Source organism: Lygodium microphyllum, chromosome 16 (genome assembly GCF_053477565.2).
Source record: "Lygodium microphyllum isolate KBCC chromosome 16, Lygodium_microphyllum_v1.1.10, whole genome shotgun sequence".
Classification (NCBI taxonomy): domain Eukaryota; kingdom Viridiplantae; phylum Streptophyta; class Polypodiopsida; order Schizaeales; family Lygodiaceae; genus Lygodium; species Lygodium microphyllum.
In genome coordinates this window covers 93,093,785-93,116,625 of record NC_141150.1, presented here as the reverse complement: position 1 = coordinate 93,116,625, position 22,841 = coordinate 93,093,785, and the positions used below count along the sequence as shown (strand labels likewise).

Sequence of the window (22,841 nt, the reverse complement as noted above, 5' to 3'; positions counted from 1 at the left end):
TACAATAGAGAATCTATTTTTCTCTCACATAACCCCTACAAAGGCAAAGGCAGAGTCTAAAGAGGACGATGATGAAAGTCATGATGAAGCTAATGCAAGTGACATGGAGAAACATATATACCCAAAAGAGGATACACATGAGTGTGAAGTCTTAGAGGTTATAGAAGCTGAATAACCCATGCTATTAGATAGAATGACTCTTGTACTCTTTGGAATAGCTAATGAGTCGTAGCATTTGCAACATATTCGTTAGTAATGGATTAAGAAAAATAAACCTTCCTTTAATAGTGGCTCTTATCGCCCTAATCTACCCTTCTCAAGAAGGGATAATGATGATGTACCTTGCCAACAACCACTAGTCCTATAATCCAAGCAGAACTTAGATGGTTTCTATTGTGTGGCATTCTTGGAGGCATCCTCGGGAGATGAGTCCTCGAGCCAACATGTAACTAATTCCCAAACCAAACCTGAAATAGCCTTGATACCATTTCAGTATCCCAAGGAGCAAGCAAAGTCCTCATGGAAAGAGGAAGTTGGTTCCAGAGGAGACCACTCCCTTGAAGGAGTCGAATCTGTACCTAGAAGCAATCTGTGGGACCTTTATTCGTGAAGTGGAAGGTGAAAAGCAATTAACTTTTGTGGATGCTGATGGTACTAAATGTCACTTGAAGGTGGGTATAAGTCTTCCAGAAGAAAAGCTATCAGTCTTGCATGACTTCTGAAGGAGAACTTGGACATGTTTGCATGGTTGTATAAAGATCTAAAGGGGATCAATCCCATCGTGTGTCAGAATTACATCGACCTAGAGCTTGATGCCAAGCCCATGAGGCAAAGACAAAGGTGTATGAATCCAAATTACTCAGCCCTAGTGAAAGCTGAATTACTAAAGCTCCTTAAAGTTGAGTTTATCTATCTGGTGGCCAATAGTGAATGGGTTTCACCCATCATGGTGGTACCCAACAAGAATGGAAAGTTGCGAATATATGTGGATTTCTGAAAGCTAAACACCAAGACTAAGAAGGGTCATTTCCCTATCCCTTTTATAGACGAGTTGTTAGACATTGTAGCTAGACATGAACTCTATTCCCTCTTGGATAGATTCAATGGATACAACCAAGTTTAGATCGTGAAATAAGATAAATCATAAACAACCTTCATAACAGAATGGGGAACCTATGATTACAAAGTGATGCCATTTGGGCTCTATAATGCTCTTGCTACCTTCCAATGAGTGATGATGGCCGCATTCCAAAATCATATGCATGATTTCATTTAGGTATACCTGGATGACTTCTGTGTCTATAGCCTAATCCGAGATGATTGGGAACACTTGGATAGATGTCGAGAGTATGGGATCTCTCTGAACCTTGAAAAATGCATTTTCAAAGTCTCTTTAGGAGTTCTTTTAGGCCACATTGTCTCTGCATAAAGGATAGCTACATAGACCCCACGAAGATCGAAAAGATTGCAGCTTTAATGGTGCCAACTAACCTCAAACAATTGAGGGGATTCCTCAGCCATATGGGCTATTATAGAAGGTTCATATAGCACACTTTGCAACAAAGGCAGCCCCCTTGCATAAGCTCCTAAGAAAAGATGCAGAGTTTACATGGACTATTGATTGTGACAAAGCGTTCAACACTTTGAAGTAATGTTTGATTGAAGCATACAACTTGCAACCTCTTGATTGTTCAAAGGAATTCCATGTGCACACTAATGCATTAGTAGAAGGGTTAGGCCTAGTTTTATGCCAAAAAGGCTCCTCAAAGTTAGATCAGCCCATCTATTATGTAAGTCAAAAAGTAACTTATCAAGAAAGAAACTACACAGTGATGTAGCTCGAATGCCTAGCAATGGTGTTTGCCTTGGAGAATTTTTGACACTACTTGCTATCAATGCACTTCAAATTTTATGTAGACCATGAGGCCATGTCCTTCTTGATGAACAAAGTAGATGTGAAGGGAAGAATGATGAGAGTGATCCTTCCGTTCGAGGAGTTCGACTTTGAAGTGGTTACCAAGATTGGTCATTCCCATGTCCTAGTTGATAATTTGTCATGAATCCCTCAAAGCAATGAAGCAAAGAAGGATGACCTAGATCTCCCTAATGCTTCCTTGTTCGCAGTTGAAACTGTAACCCCATGGTATGTAGACATTGCCAATGTTTTGGCAACTCAACAATATCCTCTTGGTGTCACCAGCCGTGAGAAGAAGAAGCTCCTGTTGGAATTGGCCCCTTACACCCTATTAGGTGGTGCTCTGTACAAGAGAGGCAAAGATGGAGTATTGCAAAGATGTGTGGCGTGAGATGAGATCGGGATAGTTCTAAAAGCATGCCATGACGAGCCCTATGGAGGACACTTTGTAGGAGAAGCTACAGATAGAAAGGCTCTGCTCGTAGGATACTGGTGGCCAACCCTCCATAAGGATACCTATGACTATTGCAAACATTGTGATTCTTGTCAGCGAATGAGAAAGCCTACCAAATCTAGTGTTATGCCACTACAACCCATCCTTCCCCTAAATCCATTTGAAAAATGGGAAATCAATTTTGTTGGCCCCATCAATCTACCGATGAGAAGGAAGCACAACATATACATTTTGGTCTGTACAGACTATGTCACAAAGTGGTGTGAAGCCAAAGCTTCGAAGCGGGATGAAGACAATAGCATGGCCTTGTTCTTGTACGAGAACATCATATCCCATTGTCAGACATTTTTTCAAAACTGAAACTACTTCAAATAATGTTGGAAATGTCATCTTGTTGAAGAGGAGCAAGTACATATGAGTTAGTAAGAAGGATATAAGAAGCTCAGTTTTGAGAGATTGAGTGGGTTGGGAGTTATGGCAGGTCCACACTGTATATTGTTGGCTAACTGTTGTGGCTACAAGTGCCAAGGTGCTTGAATTTTTATTGAGTTACTCCCTAAATGAGAAATATTTCAATTTGTGCTAGTTGTCATGGATAAATAATGGGGAATTTTAAATGCCCCATATTTAGCAAACCCTCAATTCAAGTTGAAGGATTGGTTGGTGGGGGCTGTTGGAAATACAAACTCATCTAACATGTTGCTGTTCTCCTCTAACAATGACTCTCAAAATAGAGAAGGTGATGGTACTGTTAAAGATGATGTATCAATCGCAAACGAAGATGTTGCAACTAATCTTATTTGCAAGGGTATACTTTCCAGGATTCGATATATATTAGAGGTGGAACAACTTGCTGCAAGTGAGGAAGCTGAATTGATCTTTAGAATGAATAAAAATATGGGCTTCTATGTTAGGCAATCATGATCAAAAGCCATGCGATATTTTTATAGGGAAAGCTGAACGATTTAAAGCTAGAACGTAGCTTTAAGCTTTAAAGAACACAATTAACATTATGTTTTTCGTGAATGTAAAGGTGGAGATGATGAGGATTGGGGGGGCTGATGAGATATATATAATGGGAAGATTAAAGTGGAGAAATATCAACGAGAGTAAGCTTTGTTTTCTGGGGGCAATTGCTATTAATGTTCTACTACCAACTTATCCTATGGACAGGCTTACAGATTTCTAAGGATTTTCTAAGGTTTGTTGTGGAGGAAAATCATCAAGTTAAATTGGTGGCAATACATTAGGAGTTGATAGAGGATAGGCTAGGTTGACACATTTCAATCCAAGGAAAGGAAATTGAAGAAGGTTTCTCGATGGCCTGCCCAAGCACAATCTTGGTTGGAAGAGTATTTTGTCCAATAACTAATCATCAACGTTCATATTCGAGCTTCTTAATTAGGCAACCTTGAATTTTCTCATCTTTTCCCTTGTGTTTCATATTACTAATGCCCGAATGTTTGATCAAAGATAATAAGAGAAGAGGGTGTTGGTTTGGGGAACAAAGGAATGAAACTCATAATGTATATCTTTGTTATTGAAGCTGCTGGTGGGCATGTGCTTTCTTTAAGCTTCAAAGTCAGCATGTATTTTCAACTTAAGGGGATGAGATCGAAAGAGCTAGAAAAAGTGTTGATATTTTTTGAAATATACAGAAAGGCAAAGAACTGTTGGAGCGTGGAGGTGCTAATAAATCATTTGAAAACACCATATATCTTCAGAGTCTAGTATACTCTTTGACCTGCAACAATTTCTTATTTGGATAGTGTTGCTGGTATTTTGTTTTTGGAAATCAAATATGCTTGTCACATTAGGTTGCCTGAAGTAGTTCAAGTCTCTTATGATTTGGAGGTGTTAGCTTAGATTATGATTTCTTGAAGAACTTGTACTTTGAAGAATTACTTGTGGTATCTGTGTTTGTCAAGGTTATTATTGAGTTTTGAAGATTTTCTTATGTAAAAAAGATTTTTTTCCTTCGTTATGTTAATGCTCTATGTGAACTACAAGAGGCACAACTTTGAAGTTTTTTTAATATGTTGGGGTTAGGGCAAGATTATTGACTTGAGTTGCTTTGTATCTTGGAGATAGTTTCTCAGATTGTTCTAGGCAGATTTCAAGTTTTTGTGAGCTCTAGCATCAATCCACAACCTGTATTAGACCTCCTTTTTCTTGCATGTCATCTTGGGTTGTGTGAAGGATTTATTCCCTATTACCACTCTCAATACACTGTTTTGGCAGTCCCCTAGAGCTAATCACTGACAAAGGTACTCACTTCCTCAACAAGATTATGGAAGAATTAATAGAGTTATACAAGATCTACCATCCCAAGTCCACACCCTACTACCCCAGAGCCAATGGCCAAGTCAAAGTTACCAATTGCATCCTCTATTCGATGCTGACAAGGATGATTGTTCACATCGCCGTGGTTGGGATAATCAACTTACAAAGGCTCACTTACATTAGATATCAATTTACATGCACTAATTGAGGTTGCACCTTCTACATTTGTCTAGGACATCGCCGTGGTTGGGATAATCAACTTACAAAGGCTCACTTACATTAGATATCAATTTACATGCACTAATTGAGGTTGCACCTTCTACATTTGTCTAGGAGTATTGCCTAGGATATTTCTTTGCTAATAATGGAAATATAAGAAAGCATAAAATAGAGCATTTGCAATATGTCCATGAGGAGCAAGTAAATTAATGGCCATCATGAGAAAAAAGAGGATGTTTCCTTCCAATGGATCTCTTGATACTAACCTAACCCCCTTTGTAGCTAGCATAGGTAAAAAAGGGATATTTCCTTGATAATAGATATCTTGCTACTAACTTGATCACCATATGGATGAGTTGACAACCAATCTAGCCACCTCAAAGATAAAAGCCCAACCATTGGATCTCATGTGTCCAATAAGAAGAGTTTGTGCATGCACCATGCAAGGAGTGTTTGAGCAGTTCAATGTGCTTAGGGTAGCGTAGAGGATATAGGTTTTGGGTTTATTGTTAAGGGTTTTGGCTTCACCTCATCTATGAATCTTCTTCTCTACATCAATCCCTATTGATCCCCTAATTTCCACTGTTAATACCCCCTCAATCTTCTAATCGAGCACACCTTCTACTCTTCTTAATCCCTATCAAATCTCACCCTTGTTTGTTTTACTCTCCATCCTCATTCCATCCAAGATACCTCAAAACTCCAATTCCCATTGAGTCTCCATTATCTAAGAGTACCACATTATCAAAACCCCTCCAAAACCATTCTCTTTCATAAGCCAAAGCATCTATTTTACATTGCCAAACTCTATATACTTCCCCCTCTGCTTGTTCTTTTTGCCTTGTTACCCTGATTCAAACTACAAGCTTCAAAAGATCAACAAAGACCCAAGGAACCATGGGACAAGGGATGCACTAGAGATTTCACATGCCCTTGTTGATGGCCCCAAAGGGAAGTAGTGTAGGAGCTAGTTAAGAAGTAGTGCATGCAAATGCCATCCCCATCATAGGGGAAAGGTAAGGACCAAGCTTTTCAGTGACTTTCTTTCTTGGAAACCCCATGTTTTTATTCCACATAGGACACTTGTTCCACCCTTTGGTGCAACAACAACCACCTCCACTACTACCACTCCTATCCCTATTACTACTACCAATATCACCTCTACCACCTACTTTACCACACCATAGGTATACGCCATATGCCTATGGGAATTGGGGTTTCTTGGTTAGAGACATCGGCCTTGTCCATTGGTATTCATTTTTATGATCTGAGTAAATGGTTCAGTCCTGATTTTTGGATTGTGCGCCTAGAATATGATATGTGTGGCATTTTCTTTTCTTTTGAGTATTTGCCTATGGGGTTTTTGGGTGCCTTTATGTATACATAGCATGAAGCTTTCGATCGCATATGTGTGTAGGTCATGTTGAATTTTCCGTAGGATGTGGATAGCTTGGGGAGGTTTGGTCTAGTCCAGCCAGTTTTTGTTGTTGTTTTTGTTTCATTGTTATTTGCCTCAGTGGTGGTATGTGTGGGATTTGCATGAATACTTTCTCCTTTCCGTGGTTTTTGTGTGTGTATGGGTGATCCAGTGTGGTCTAAATGACATTTTCTTCCACATCTCGCTTGTGATTCAGTATGTACCATTACCAATCCATGATTACTCTCTCCTTTTGGATGCTAATTATATTCACAAGGCTGGTTTATGGCCTTGAAATTCCCTCAAGTGCAAAACTTTGTTACTCTTTTTTGGGGACTTACAAGAAGCTTTTGGGCTTGGTTTATGACCATCAATTCTATTTATCCCTTGTTACTATCAATGAGGTCTTGTTCTTGCCTTTTGGAGCTTCCCCCGTGCCTACCAGTAATAATTTATTATCCATCGCAGAGATCCTTGCCTTGTTTTTAGGAGGAGACCTCTACTCCCTTGGTAGTGAATAAGATTATCACTAGTTCAAGAGTATCAGCTGTGGCATATATTTCCTCTCCCTTATGGAAGTAGTTATGCCAATTCCTCAAGGACATGTTGGGCAAGCCTGTATCCAAGTGTTTGTCCCAAGAACTATTCACTGTGTCTCTCAGAGTCCTTGATGAGGTTAAGCTTAATTGGATAACCTTTTTGTTGGCTAAAATGGAATAGCATTTTCAGTGTGTAATGAAGGGTCAACTCAGTTGTTTCCTAGGGTTTTTCTATAGAATATCATTCGATTGGAACCTCCCCTAGGTGGCCCCTTCAAGGTGGGGAGAAGGGGTTAAGAAATGCATTTTATGTATCCCTTTACCCTCCACCTCAATTGCAAATCACATGTTAGTACAAATTCCAAAAGATCCATCACATGAACATTGCATGTACACAAAGAAAAAATAGAGAAAACACATTGATTATAGAGAAATAATAAACTTTAAATAGATTTTGAAGATTTTGTGTTTGTATTATGAACAATTCAAGGGTTAGCAAACATTAAATCATAAATAAGAGTAGTCCATATATGTGTATGCCATAATCATAACCAATTATACATCCATTCACTATTTTTTGCCATAGCATTAGTTAAGGCCTTCATCATCACAATAATCTTCAGTGTGGTCATCTTCCATGCGATTGAGATGTTGATGGAGGAACTCCTTGTACATGGACCATGCTACATTATCTGTTCTCTCTAATCGCATAGACACACGCTGATTTTGAACAATTTCATCCATTAGAACATCTTTTGTAGCTTACCCTCTTCGTACTACGTCACCAACAGCTTGCACAGTCATAGCTTGCAATCCATTTATAGTTGTAGTAGCTTGCATTTGAGCCTAACTATTGATACAAGAGTTATGCAATTTTGATGCCACTTCTTGTAACCAATCAATCACGAATGAATCTCCATGCACTATACACATGTTATGAAAAACTAAAAATGTCACAACCATTTGAGGGACATTCCTGAGATTCATATCACACCTTTTGAGAAGAATTATGAACCTACACTTTAGCATGCCAAAGGCCCTCTCCACTAGCATATAGGAACTAGATTGTATGAAGTTCTGATGATTTTTTGTAAATTCAATCCATCTTTGGAGCTTTTGTAAGGTGGTAGCATGTAGTGTCTTTTGCAAGGTATATGCAATCACCAATCAAACAATACCAATGCACCTAACATGGCTGTTTATCCAAGTTTGTTTTGAGAGAATAAAATCGAGTTATTTATCACACCTCCCAAACCCACATCATAATCTCAAACATGACACTTATACATTACAGTTATTTGAATAAAAATGGAATGAAATCCCTCTCAGTTGAAATAATCAGCATGGAAAACAATTGGGGCGATGATCAAGATGTGTGTGTCATCCACTGTCCCTACTATAAGAGGATTTTTTTGGTTGTGTCAAAACCTTCACATATTCTTGCTACTGCTCGTTGATTTGGCCATTTTATGTATAGGTCATGTAGATTAGACTTCTTTGTTGCCATGCATAACTCATTTACAATTGTATACATGTTTTTTGAGTGGTATCAAGATGACCGAAAATGCGTGCTTTTGCGAGTCATTACCACAACTAGTTTTTTGCATATGAATTGAAACTCCCCTCTATTGACTCACATGTAATGCTTAAATAAATCATCTGAGAAAGAGACAAGAAGACATCTCTCCATGAAATTTTGAGGTTGAGTGTAGACCCAACAAGCTTGTGACTCATGGCACTGACCAAAATGTATATTATTGTGTAGCCACACAACAATTTGTGACTAGAGTTAGAGTAAGATGTATGTTGAATGGTTGTCTTCCTACATGTCACTTCCCTCTACATCTTCTTCCATAGGATCCAAGGACGACTCCAATAACAGCCCTATCAATAAGGCACAAATGGATGCACAAATCAAAGGCAGCCTCCCACTCAGAGTCATTGTGATTGTTCAACTTCTTGAATAAGAGTTGTACACTGTTCAGAATGCAAGAACAACTCATTATTTTGATTTGAACCAAATTTGTTAACAATATTTTCTGAAAGTTAAAGTCAAAGAAAGGTCACAGTATAGGTGCTAGATTTATTTCATGGTGGATTATTATTTTTGGAGTATTTTGGTTATATTTTTGGGCACTTGTATTACTTTCTATACTTTATGGACATCAAAGTATTATGGTTGCATTATTTTGTGAGAGACGAGCTTACTCTTGTGCACATTGTATCATCACACATGGTAGTATTTGTCACATTCACAATTGTGGCATTGGTTGTACACATGGATTTGTGACTAGAATATCATAGACATGGTCTCATTAGGCTAAGGATAAAATATGCTTCACAACCTAGATCCTAGAAAGTGGGTAGGACACTCAAAACATGATGCAAACCTAGTTCATAGTGGTGGAATTCCTAAAATGCAAAAGGGTGCAAACCCTAGAATGCAAGTGGTGCACCATCCTAGAGAAGTGACCTGACCCTAACACTAATTTGTGTCTATATAAGGGTGGGAGGCCTCAGCTATATCTAACTTTTTGGTGCATCCATATTGTAGAAGATTTATCAATGCAACTATTGAAGCTTTCTATTCTCTTCTTCTATTCTATCATCTTGCTTTAATTCTTGATAGTGAATGAAGAGGGTGAATGAGAGACGTGTTGAGTGACAAACTAAGGGAAGGTAAAGCTATTCGTCATCGTCTTGGTTTTCTCTTCTTCTCTAGTAGCTATTTGACTTGTTGATATATTAGGTGGCGGATACGAAGGAGCGATGACATTGGATTGTATTTCTTAGGTCGTGGAACCATCTTTGAGTCTTCAAGCTTTTGGAGTACAACACTGAAAGGTTTGTTGGTGAGTTCACTAGACCTCAAAGATAGTATTGTATCCTTGCTTTCTCGGTTTGGAGAGAAGGATGCATGGTTAGCTATAGCAGACTGTCGAGAAACAAGGTGAAAGAATGTTGCCGAAGCAATTTACAACGTTTAAAAGAATAGGAGTTTGTCAAATGTTCTGACTATTGTGCATTTATCCCAACACTTTCTTTCCATTGTGCCAGAACCTAGGATAATGTAGCCCCTGAGGTTCTCACACTCCTACCATGCGGTGGAATAGCAGGCTTGTGCATGAGTGTGGATGGGTTCGGTGGAATATCAATCATTCGTGTCCATGGCTAGCATACTTTGAAAACCATGTACCTAGCTTAGGAAGATTGAACCAGGAGGAATTGGTTCGTTGGATTGAAATTGGAAAGCTAGGAATTATTAGAGTAGGAAAAATCACAAAACACAAACTAAGAAACACAAAAACAAAAAAAAACAACTCAAACTCAAAACTTAAAATGCAAAACACAAAATGCAAATCTCAATTCTTCTTGCTTGGCTATTAGTATGACACCATTGTGGATTATTATTTTATGGTAATAGTCATTAAAAATTGGTTGCATATGCATTGAAAAAAGAGAAACTGACAAAACTCCAAAAAAGAAAAAACTCAAAACTCAAACTCAATGCTTCAAACTTTAAAATCTCTCTATGGTTTCTATAAGGCACATCAGTAACCTCAACTATTTGATTCACCATATGACTATGTTGTTACAAATGGAGAAGGAAAGACATGAGAAACGTCTTTGAGGGGAGCCCAAGAGTTAGGTTCCTCTTGGTAATGCAGTCAATAGAGGGCATTGCCTTTGTTGTGTGCAAACTAGGCTTAATGATTCTGTGAATTAAAGCTTCCAAACTAAATGTTGAATGCAAGAGGAGAGGTTATACTTTTTTGTTTTAACATTGTCATTGTTTGCACAAAATTGAATCCATGCAAAATGGCTGCCTTCATCCAAAGAGACGATCGGGTTGCCTCTTTGTGCTCTTTTTCTAAATAAAATGTTTTTCATTGCTTTACATGACACTAGGCAGGAAAGGTGGAGGCGAGAAAGGTTTTGTTGTAGCCTTGTGCCTTATTGTGTAGTAGCATCCCTACACTCCATAGTTGGCCACATTGATACAACACCCTATGGTTATCCATGAGGCAACTAGATTTTTCTCAAGCATGTGGCATTCTTCTCTTGCATTTGTGTGACGATGTTTGATTCCAAGCTATGATGGAAGCTACTAGTGACTAGCGTGTGCTCTCAAGGGTTTCCTGTCGTATTGGTGGAGGCCCTTGGCATGCATTCTTAGTGGGGCTAAAGGCTATTGGGTGGTAGATCAAGCTATGTTGATTAGGGCGATAGTTGTGTTTCTAGGGGTTGACATAGATGGTAGATAAGGCAATGAGTAGCAGGTATTAGCAGCAGTGTCTTGGGCTTATAACAACCACATTGTGTTGGGCAGTAGTTACGGTCCCTAGATGGCCAACAATGGGTAGTGCTAATCACATTGCTCAGAGTTGGGATGGTTGTGTTGTGCACTCATTGGCATGGGTGGTAGTTAAAGGATGTAGGCTACCAACAAATAGAGTAGCGATCAATGGCAATGTACTAGGTAGCTAGCACGACTAAGCAAGGTCATGTGGTTGGCAAGTGTGGCAATGGCTAGGTCAACTACATCATTAACCACATTTAGGTCATGTGGTTTGGCAAGCATGGCAATGGGTAGGTCAGCTACATCATTGACCACATTTAGGTTATTTTTTAGGTTTTATGTTTTATAAGGTTATTTTTATAACACGTATACACCTACATTCACATGCACACACAAAAACATGTACACATTAACACATGCACATTCATACATAATAACACAAACACACACCACAAGTACACCACTCATTCACACACACACATTCATACACTCAACACACATTCACACACGACACACACACCATACACACCTATCCACACATGGCACCCCACTAGCTCATGCCCAAACACACACATGTGCTCCACAAAAAACCCATCCACAAGACCACTCCCTCAAATACACTAACCACCACCCAACCCTAACCATCACCACAAACCACTCAGCCCTTGCATACACCCATCTTTTCCCCTATTGATCTTGCATACACCCATCTTTTCCCTATTGGCCTAGCTAATAGTTGTAATCATACATTAGGCCTTAATACATTCACTCATACACTAGGATTCACAAACTCCCACCTCCCCAATCCCACTCACCCTAACAGAACTCACTCTAGTGCATTCACTATATCACTCACTACCACTCGCACACTAGAATCTAGCACTAGCACACTAGGTCATACACACTAGACCCTAGTCTACACACACTCCTATACTTGTTCACTCGCACACTAGAGCTCACCCACTTGCCCACTAACCCACCCCTCATACTCACACACTAGACCTACGTCTACCCTTGCACACTATAGCACTCGCACACTATTCCATTCATACTCACACACTACATCCTAGGAATTTGCACACTAGCACTACCATTCATACTCTAAGATTCATACACTAGGATTCTCACCCTATCACTCACTTCTAATCACTCAATCACTTCTACCCAACCCCCACCTACTTATAGTTCTACCCACATACTTTTATCTAGTCACCCCTACTCACCCACTATTATCCACACCCACCCATCTACCTCTACTACTCACTTCTACTCACCCACATCAACCCTACCTACTCACTTCTAGAACCTACTCCACTACGCTTAATCCTAACCCACTTCTACATGACCTAGTCACTCTATCCTATATGATCCAACCCACTACTCCCCTTGGCCCATTTCTACACACTAAACCCTAGACCCTAACCACCCTAAACCATTGCATAATATTCATTCCATTTAAGTGTATTAAGCTATCTAGTCCTTGTATCGTGAAAAGTTTGTTTGACTTATTGCCATCTTAGGGATTGTGATATAATTGAGGAATTTCTTGCACAAGTGCAGTGTGATTTTGGAAAGAAAGAAAGCGTGATTTTGCACCACTCATCGTTATGTATTTTGTTTTGAAATCAATGTATTGTAAAGTGCCATAAAGAACTTGTATGTTTTGCAATCTTGTAATCACCATAATTCTTTATGGACCAAAAAATTGGGTCTCCCAAAGTGGGTCTTTATGCTTCTACTAGCATGTGTCTATCACTTTTTCAAGGACAAAGGTGCCTTGGATGGCAAAACCCTCAAGCTTTGGAACATTGTAAGAGCTGTGATTTTGAAGCACACATGGTTTTGTAGAAACATGATTCCTATGTAGAAAGCTTGCAAATGGCTAAGATTTGTAACATCAAATGAATGTTGTGATTTGACCTTCAAGGCCACAATACACATCTCTTGGAGCCCAATCAATAGCATATTGTCCACCTAAATAATGAGAATCAATAGAACATTTGCATTTATGTGGATAAAGAGCATGCTCTTAGTGTGAGTGACTAAAACCAAGAGCAATCAAATGAGTGTGCATCTTGCCATAAGTGCTTGTTTCAAACCATATAAGACCTTATGCAAACAACACCTTGCTCCTAGTATTTGAGATATCATTCAAGCTACTCTCCAAGAGCTAGGGTGATGGTTTTGGGGTAAAACCATTGGATATTTCTTGATGATGTAAATCTGTATTTAAAAAAAACCATATTGTTCCTAAAAAGAAGGCACTTAAAGGAATTGCAATTTTCAAATGCAAAGCTCATTGCATTTCCATTCCCTTTCACAAGAGAAAATTTAAGCAAAAATGTCATAAAGCTTGAGATTGCACAAGATCGTGTGCATCTCTATTGGCATGTGTATGTGTGTGACATCATGAGCTAGCACTGTGCCCCCTCCGTCTAATCCTCCCTCACAATGCTCGTCTAGCAAGAGCGAACCAAGCCTCGGTATTCAGTCACTGCCCACAAGCAGGGTGCAGACCCACACCGCCAAAGCAAAGATGAGGACGACAAGAATGCTTCTGTGGTGAGGATTGACTTCAAAGCTGCTTACCTCATATCTCAACTGATTCAAAAGGACCTTGACCACCTCAGTCAGAAGAAACTTACCTAAGCTTTTCATCTTGGGTCTCGTGCTTCTCAATGTCCTCATCCTCATCGTCATTTGCAACCGTGGTGACTCCTCAGCCCTCCTTTGTATAAGCCCAAAGAGTGCTGTGAAGAATCCATACCTTGAAGTAGACTTCAAGAAGGTGCACAAAGTGGTAGATATTGGGAAATTCCATGTTGTCAAGGCAAACAAATGGATCGTGGTAACAGCCTCTAACTCTTTCATGGAGCAAGTTCAGGCTATGGTGAAAATGCAGGGATGGCAAGTTGTTGCCATTGGAGATATAGACACACCAAGTGATTGGGAAGTGAGACGAGCCATTTTCTTGTCATTTGAGCAACAACAGCTCTTGGTTATAGGATCCTTGCCCACCTTCCATATGTTTCATATGTGAGGAAGAGTGTTGGATATTTACTTGCAATCTAGCATGGTGCAAAGGCGATCTATGATGCAGATGAGAATGCATCTGTAATAGGGGGGATCTGAGCAACCACTTTGACTTGGAGCATTCTAATAACAGGAGCAATAATTTATTGCAGTATTTGTCGTTTCATAACAGAATAATTGTCAATCCTTACATTCACTTGGCCAAAGATCTGTGTGGCCTAGGGGCTTCCCTCTAGAATTTGTAAGCAACATAAATGCAGAGATTTGTTATGGACATGTGCCAAGTGGAAAATAGTCTATTCTCATCAAGGATTAGCCAATGGGTTCTCTAACATTGACATTGTTTTTTATAATACTCAAAAATTAGAATTTGAGTTTTTTGATATCAAGTTTGATACACATGCCCTTCCTGTTGCACTTCCACAGCGTATAATGGCTCCCATTGATCATCTCAATACATTGTTCCATTCTCAGGCTTTCTGGGTGCTCATGCTTCCTCTATCAGTAAACCCTTGAGTTTCAGACATAATGAGGGGATATTGGGTGCAAAGACTCTTATGGGAGATTGGGGGTTATGTGACACTATATACACCATCGATTGACCGGCAATATACCTTGAAGCCACATTTCTTTGAAGATGAGAAGGAATTACGTGACAGTGTTGACACGTTGGCTGACTTTTTGGTCTCTTGGAGATCAAAGAAGGAAACCTTCTTTAAATGAGTTGATGATCTAAGCTATTCAGCATGTGGATGGAGAATGCTTTATGGCAGAATTTTCAACATTGTAGTTATACTTTCGAACAAAGTGATCCAGCTTTTGGAATTGAAGCATTTGAAGAATGGCAAGCATACAAGTGAGTGAAAGAAATACTCTTTTACCTCAATGTGGATATACATGTTGAAAGTTATTAGGACATTCAAATAGCTTGTGTTTGTAGTTCATATCCATTTGTTTGTGAAGGTCTAACCCATAAACAAAATCTTTCCTTGATGTCTTGGGAGGATTTTTAGTTCACAGGTTTATGAATGACATAATTATTGAGAAATGAAGCTATTGTCCCAGGGGTTGCCTTCTCTTTGGTCTTCTTTAGTCCATCTTGTATTGGTAGAGTTTTTCACAACTAAAGCTTTGAAAGTAGTAGGCTCTATTATGTTGCAGCATTGATGCTTCTGAAACATACTAGGATGCCTTCAAAGACACACTATGCGCCAGCAAACAACTGAAAGCAATTGAAACTCAAAATAGGAATGGATGTCTAAAGCGGGCCATTATTTTGACACTAGCTTCATTATATGAATTGCCAAAGAGTGGAGTGATAGAAACTTGCTTTGATGATGTTGAATATAGGACAATTAGAGGAGAACGACTTTATTACCACATAGAGTTGTTGGCCCATGAGCCATGCACGCATGCTTGGATGATGTTATAGATGAGGAAAAAAACCCATTAGCCATACTCTTGCCATTATGACAGTGTGCCAATACATCTTCAAGTCTTGTGGAAGCCATGAGACTTGGAGATAAAAGTGCTTCAAGCACTACCAAATGGGCCCTTCTTTAAACTTTTACCTCTATTGTGATTGCCAAATTTTTTAGAACCAATTATTAGCATTCAACTCTTTGGTCACCAAGGGATTAATATCAATCGAAATACATGATCTTTATATCCCAAACATTCCCTCTAGATGTTGTTGTCACAAAACCAATATCAAGTAGCTAGCTCGATGGATGATTCTACTTTTTAATGCACATTGGAGTTTTGTTTGTTAACCATCACTTTTTGTTTTGTAGACAACTTTCTCAAATCTTTGAGCATTATTTAAAAGCAGTGGGGTTCATGTTTATCAAAGATAATGTTATTTTGAATTATTGGAACTTACTGCAACCCAATAAAACTAAATTTTGGAATTTGCTGAAGGTCAGCTTGTCAACTTTCTACCTTGAAAACTAACTCCTTTGTAAATTTGACTTAAAAAACATCATGTTCCTATTTTTTAATTTCATTTAATGTAGATTTTATGTGAGGATCAAGAGTTTGGTGTGGGGTCCAGGCTATTATACCACATATAAATGGAATGATGTCATTAAGACTTTTTTTAAATTCCAATGGTTAAGACACATAGTGTTGGTAGTTGTTGTTCACAAGATGTTGTAATGTTGAAACAAGCTACTAATCAACCTGCTGCTCTCTTTGAACTATAAGCACATTGTCTAGTGAAAATGGCATTATAGAGCTTATCCAACCTGATTTGAACGGCCAACAAAGCAATTGTAATTTATATATCACTTTAGTGAGGTTGTTCCTTTCTAGTTTATTGCTGCAAGAATTATCTTGAAAGCATGCTAAAAATAGGCATCATCTTCTCTCAATAGGAGGAATCCTTCCTATCTTGTAGATCTGAATAGGATGCTTGGGGTGACCATGAGGTTTTGTATAATGTATTCCCTTCAATTCTTAGATATGCTTGCTACTACATTGTAGAAGAGATATTCATTATCTGCAGACTCTGAAGTTTGAAGGTATGGTCAACAAAGACGCTTAGGGTCTTCATCAAGAAAAGATTCTTACACCATTGAACATAATCAGATGTTGTTTTGTCCTAGACCATTTGATCTTATGCTAAGGAATCAGAGGAATAGGTAGTGAGCTTGCTGCAAGTTAATGTGCATGTTACATGTTGCAAACAAGTAGTTTGATTGGAGAAAAGGATTTGTATAGTTGGCCTTATAGGTTTAGGAGTATCATCAGTAGAAGGAGATCAAATCAGCCCACTCACTATCATTCTAGACTTATTGTCATTCTAGGCTTAACTTGGAGCAATTATTTTGAGCTTTACAACTTCACTAGCTACAAACAAACCAACAATCGAAGTTCATCTTGAAGACTAGTTTGAACTCTACTACACATGTAATGTGCTAGTGGTACCATAGGTGTCAAATACTTGTCACTACTCTACTAGCTTCATTTGGTCTTCCTAAGCAGCCTTAGCCATGGTTTCTTTCTCATGGAAGTCCCAAAATGGGCACTGGGTTAGGCTAAGTCATCACTTGAAGCATCATATTTCCAAGTCCCTTTGTGCTGATCTGGACTTGAACACTATTTCTAAAGACTACCAACAAAAAAAGATCAATGTACTCCTGTTTGATCTCTAGAAGTTGTCAAAGAAAAGCTTGTTCCACACCCTATGCATAGCAAGGTCCCAGGAATACACAAATCTCGGAGCACACATTAAGATGGACAAAATTGAGTCCGTGTCAAGATAGTAGCGTTGTCATTGCTAACAAGCATTTTGGTAACTAGATCATCAGTAGTTGTAACCTTGAAGAAGTTCCTATTCTTGAATTGCCCCAAATGCTGCTCACTCTTTGGAGTCACATCGTCATAAGTCTTATCATAATATTCAAGGTCACCACACATGAGAAGTTCCTTTGGCTCTCCAACATTGAAGCTAAGCTTGGTGAATGTAATAAAAGGGATCTAATCTAACATAGTCCATTCAGACTGAATGTGAACAAAATTGCGAAAGAAAACAACCTCAAGGCATTGAGTATTTCGGATCTACTTGTAGAGTTGGTTGTGGCGGAGTTTCTCTTTCTCAACCTCATGCTTGTTGGAGAGTTAAAAACTATAGAGCTATCTTGAAGCTTAATAAAGCAGCAGCAAGATGAGCTACTCAAGTCTGAAAACCTTGTACTTCTTTATGCTGAGCTAAAGAAAAAGACTGAAATCCAATACTTACTTTTTCTACCATGTCAGGCCTCTTAAATGATCCAAGAATAAAGAAACTTGTAGAGTAGATAGCAAAAGATCCTGCTGTCAACAAAATATGGCTGAAAAATTGCAATGTAGTGTTCAAAGTGCTAGTTCAAGTGGTATCCCTCAGCTAGACACACAGCAGTACATCAATGCAATGCAACAAGTAATGCAGAATCCTCAATTTATGACCATGACTGAGAAACTTGAAGCCTATTTTGAAATAGATTGAGATAGGGAAACTTGCAGCCATGATGAGATATTAGAATGATCCAAAAGTGTTGAGAAAATTGGATGATGCTATGGGCTCTGCAATCCCAAGAAGAATGTCATTTGGTGATGGTTATGGAAGAATTCGGGATGATTTATCAACAGAATCGTCCAGGGCAGCTTTTTGGAACATCCTTCATGATGACATTCAATTTGCCAAAGTCTTAATGTCCTCCACAATGGTTGCTAGACCTTTCTTGTGAGCAGTGATTTAACACCAGGTTACCTCCTAGATCAAGACATTGCTAAATAAATTTGTGTAATCAAACAAGATAAACCCCATGTTTTCATCACTCTCTTCCTTCGGTTCTTCCTTTTTTTCTTCCAAGGGAGTAGGTGCACCTGCACCACCACCACCCCCTGACGCAGGGACAACACCACTGAAGGCAACAAAAGCTCCACCACGACCAAAGCCAACATTTGTAATTACACATTTAATCATGAAATCCTTTCACCGAAACTTAATAAGTTAATAAGTTATTATTTAAAATTCTTGCTCTCTAGTGTGAGCTCTTCTGCACTGCCATGGATTAGGCCATGGCTTTTGTAGATCAATCGAATCATTTTGATGCGGAGCTATTTTTTGATTACATCCACAATGCGGTAACCTCTCCCATCCTCTTCATTCAGAGAGAGAGAGAGAGAGAGAGAGAGAGAGAGAGAGAGAGAGAGAGAGAGAGAGAGAGAGAGAGAGAGAGAGAGAGAGAGAGAGAGAGAGAGAGAGAGAGAGAGAGAGAGAGATTCTACTTTAATGAAAAGAAATAGAAGAATTCTCAGAATCGTTTATTTGTTCTGTAGGCCTATGACATTTTCAAGGACTCCTTTGACACCCTTGAAGAGTAGGTCTGCAGAAGCTCTCTATTGCCGCATTTATGTAATGAATGTCTTTACTTGCATACATGAAGTTCTTGATTGCACATACAAATCATGAGATGTTTGGCAAGGCACTTGTGTGAATGCAAAATTGTGCTGCTCTTACTTGGCAATCCTAGCAAAGATACGATGAAGGCCACTACTAGGGTCAATAAGACCTTCATTTTTGCATGATATGCTCTACCTTTAATGGGGATTGTGTCATTTTCTACAAGTTTCTTTGCATTCTTATTAGATGCAACTTTGTGTGGTGCATCATGTTGAGTTGCAGACAGGGGTCTAAAAGAGCATTGCAGACAGGTGTTGCTAGCTCCTAGGCTGGGGGGTGAGCTTGTTTTGCTCTACGGTTGGGAGATAAGTCTAATGTCCAGTCCCTTTTGTGTTGAGTTTGGCTTCCATCGTGTTTTGCTCTTTTTGGTCTTTGTTTTGCTCTTCATGTTTTTCTCTTTTCCCTTTCTGCTCTTCTTTTTGCTCTTTTTGCTTTTTTCTTTGCTCTTTTGGTACTTCCTCCATGATGTGTTCAAGCTAGCCTTGGTCGGAGGCGTAGACTTCTTGTTAGATCAAAATGTAGTTGTTTTACCTAGCACATGAACTTGCTCTGAAGGGTTTTCCTCAAGGTCAATCTATAGAGAGAATTGAAGTAGATGAAATCAAAATATTGAAACGTTTGGATTTGGAATATGTATTCTACTTGGTTTCTTCTCTCTAGAGTATGTTAACTATCTTGGCTAGTTGTTTGCCTAGTTTCTAGATCCAACCATTGTAGTCTCATCCACACCACTGTCTCCCCCTCCCCCCCGGTATCAAACTTATTGCAGGTGCCATCAGAGGATTGGGGCTCCTTCTGTCTTCAACTGCTTCGATTCCTTAGAATGTAGGCATGGCATATGATTCTCCCACATCAAGGAGCTGTTCTAGCAAGGGTTTCTAGAAGGGAATAGTTTTCGAGAAGGTGCCTAGGAAAAAATAGCTTTTGGCCAAAAAGCACGGCCACATGGAGGGATTTTTAAAAAAAATCTCCCACCCCCTTCTAGAATATTGTTGAAAAAGCACCAAATCTATCACCTCTTTCAGCCCAGCAAACAACTAAGACCAACAACATGTTCTTCCTCTTCTCACCTTCGTTGCAACACCAGATCCGTTGCCTCTTTCAGCCCAACTAACCAACAACCTACTCCTCTTCTCATCTTCACTTCAACACTATTAGTGATTCCCCACCAACTTTTCCCTTGTAGCCTGCAACTCCTGATGTGGCCCTTCGAACATCAAATTTTGCTTTCACTTTCTCCTTGCACTTCAACAATGATGGAGGGGAGGTCAGCATGGTTGGCAATAAGGTATTCACAACAAAATGGTAGTCCAACAAATATGTAGTTCAAAAGGCCTTGTGGCTACCACCCATTCCAAGCATAACAAAGCTAGACTTATGCATAAAATGGCCTACTCTTTGATTGGAGTCTCTGTGAAGCGTTTCATCTATCACATAAAGGAGCTTTCCTGATTGAGATAAGGTCCAAGCCTAGGATATAAGGCTAGCCCTCTCAAATTCCTTCATAGTTGACACTGTCACCTGAATAGGGCATCTACATGATAAAATAACTAGCACAAGAACTCAAAACTGGAGATGTCACTTCTCTTTGAAAGTGCTCCATTCCCAACATACTCAAGAGAAACATAGCACACAGTTCCTTGCATGCTAGTTGTGTTGCTTGCATCCCTGCTAACCAACTCACCACTTTTTCTCAGAACTCCACTCCATTAGAATGCTTCACTCTTGTATGGACATCAAAATCATGGTATGGTGATAGATCACAAGAAGTCTGGGATGCAGAATCATGCTTCAATCTTGTATGGTCATTAAAGAAAGAACGTAACTCTGAATTTCAGTTTCAACTTTTTATGGCAGGCCTGCATGTGCATGACTCTTTAATTGTTGTAATGACTATGAAAACAAAATCACAAACATATTTCAACAAAAATTTCTACCAGTTTTTGAAAAACAGACCAGAATAGAATTGGATGCATATGCACAACATCAATTAAATGATGGGATGCCCCTTACGGAAGAAATCTTGGCAATAAGTATTCTAGTTTGGAAGGTGATGAAAAAATCCTTTCAAAGTATTGCTTTCAAAATAACAAATGGATGAAAAGATGTGACATGATGCATACTTAAATTTGAGTAGAACCCTGGTACTAACATCCAAGTTCATATGCAGGAGATATAGAGTCGCAAAGGTCGATGTCTAGCTAGGACTACATGCTATAATGAACAGTTGCAGGTTGCACAGTAAATTTTAGGGGCTGAAATCTTCAGAATTTGGTCCAGGTGTCTTTAGATAAGTTGTAGATCATGAGCAAGGATACATTTTTTCTTTTTAAAGCTTGGCGATCTAAGTTATGGTTCAAAAGATATGAGTAGTTTTTTGCAGGATGGCTCTATAGGACAGTTTTTTGGATAGGATCAGACTGAATCTAATGGATGTAAAGTATTGCATGTGGCATATGCCTTGATAGGGACATTTGAGACTGACATGAGGTCCTGTAGCCCCCTCTCAGCCCAAGTCAAGAACATGTAGGGCCTCAAAAACAAAGCTCGATGAACAACCAAACAATAGAGGCAAGGTACTAACATCACTAATAGGCATCGAAGAAACATCACTAGTACTGACGATACCCTCAAATGGACAGAGAACCTGTAGTAAATCACCTCGTGGAGTCATAGGACTCTTTTTTTAAAACCCTCAATCATTGAGTCCATAAACACTACTAATCTAAGTTCCTAGTAATAACAAATAAACAGATCCACATCCTCCTCAAGGAAGGTGAGTCATGACAAAGCCAAAGCCCTTTGACCTGTTCATCTCACAGTCCATGATGACATGGCAGTCGATAATCTTGCTGTGTGCTTGGAAGGCCTTGTGGAGGGACTTCTCATCTGTGATGTATGCTAGGTTACTAACAAAGAGGCGGGACATGGCTCATATCTACACAAAGCTAAATGCATGTCTACTCATATCTTTTGAACCATAACTCAGATCTCTAAGCTTTTAAAAAAAAAAGTATCCCTGCTCGTGATCTAAAACTTATCAGACACCTGGACCAAATTCGAAAGATTTCAACCCCTTAAATTTTCTACGCTGTCATAAGATTCTTTGCCCATGGTCTAAACATAAATTTTTTAACCTTTTCATATATTACTTAGTCACTTGAAATCTAGACATATTACAAGAGGCTTGCCTAGTGCAATAAAACATAAAACCTAAGTCCATCAGCATATGGTATGGTGAAACAAAGATGGGGGCTCTCTATCTTAAAATGCAATAAATTTACCATGGTCCCTTGACAATATGATTGAATTTGGTCACTTGTTCTTAGTTGTCCTTGCATTGCTTACATGAAGTTGCTACAAGTTCTGTAAGTCATGATACATTAAGCAAGAAGAAATATGGTCATGAGCAGATGGCTTGGTAGACTTTCTTGAGTTTGATTTTTTAGAAGCCAATGAAGTGGTTGTGTACTTCTGATATTCAAAAATGTTAAGTATATTTACAAGCCAAGTCACAAGGGAAATGGAGTTAACTAATTTGACTATGCATATGACATTGTATATGTTTTTTATCTTGCCTATGTGACTAATGAAATAGTCAAGAGAAAGATCAAAGGGACAGCGTGAACTGTGCCGCATTTTGCAGGCAGAACTCAAGACTGATCTAGGCGCATCCTAGAAGGGAAAGAAAAGAGCTCCATCACTGCTACAACAAAGGGAGAGAAAGCCATGC

At 39.1% G+C, this 22,841-nt stretch overlaps 1 pseudogene; it reads left to right on the top strand.

The window, feature by feature from the left end:
- LOC148023126 (putative glycosyltransferase STELLO2) overlaps positions 1–14,883 on the top strand; it is a 45,367-nt pseudogene extending 30,484 nt beyond the window's left edge.
- Positions 14,884–22,841: the final 7,958 nt, after the last annotated feature.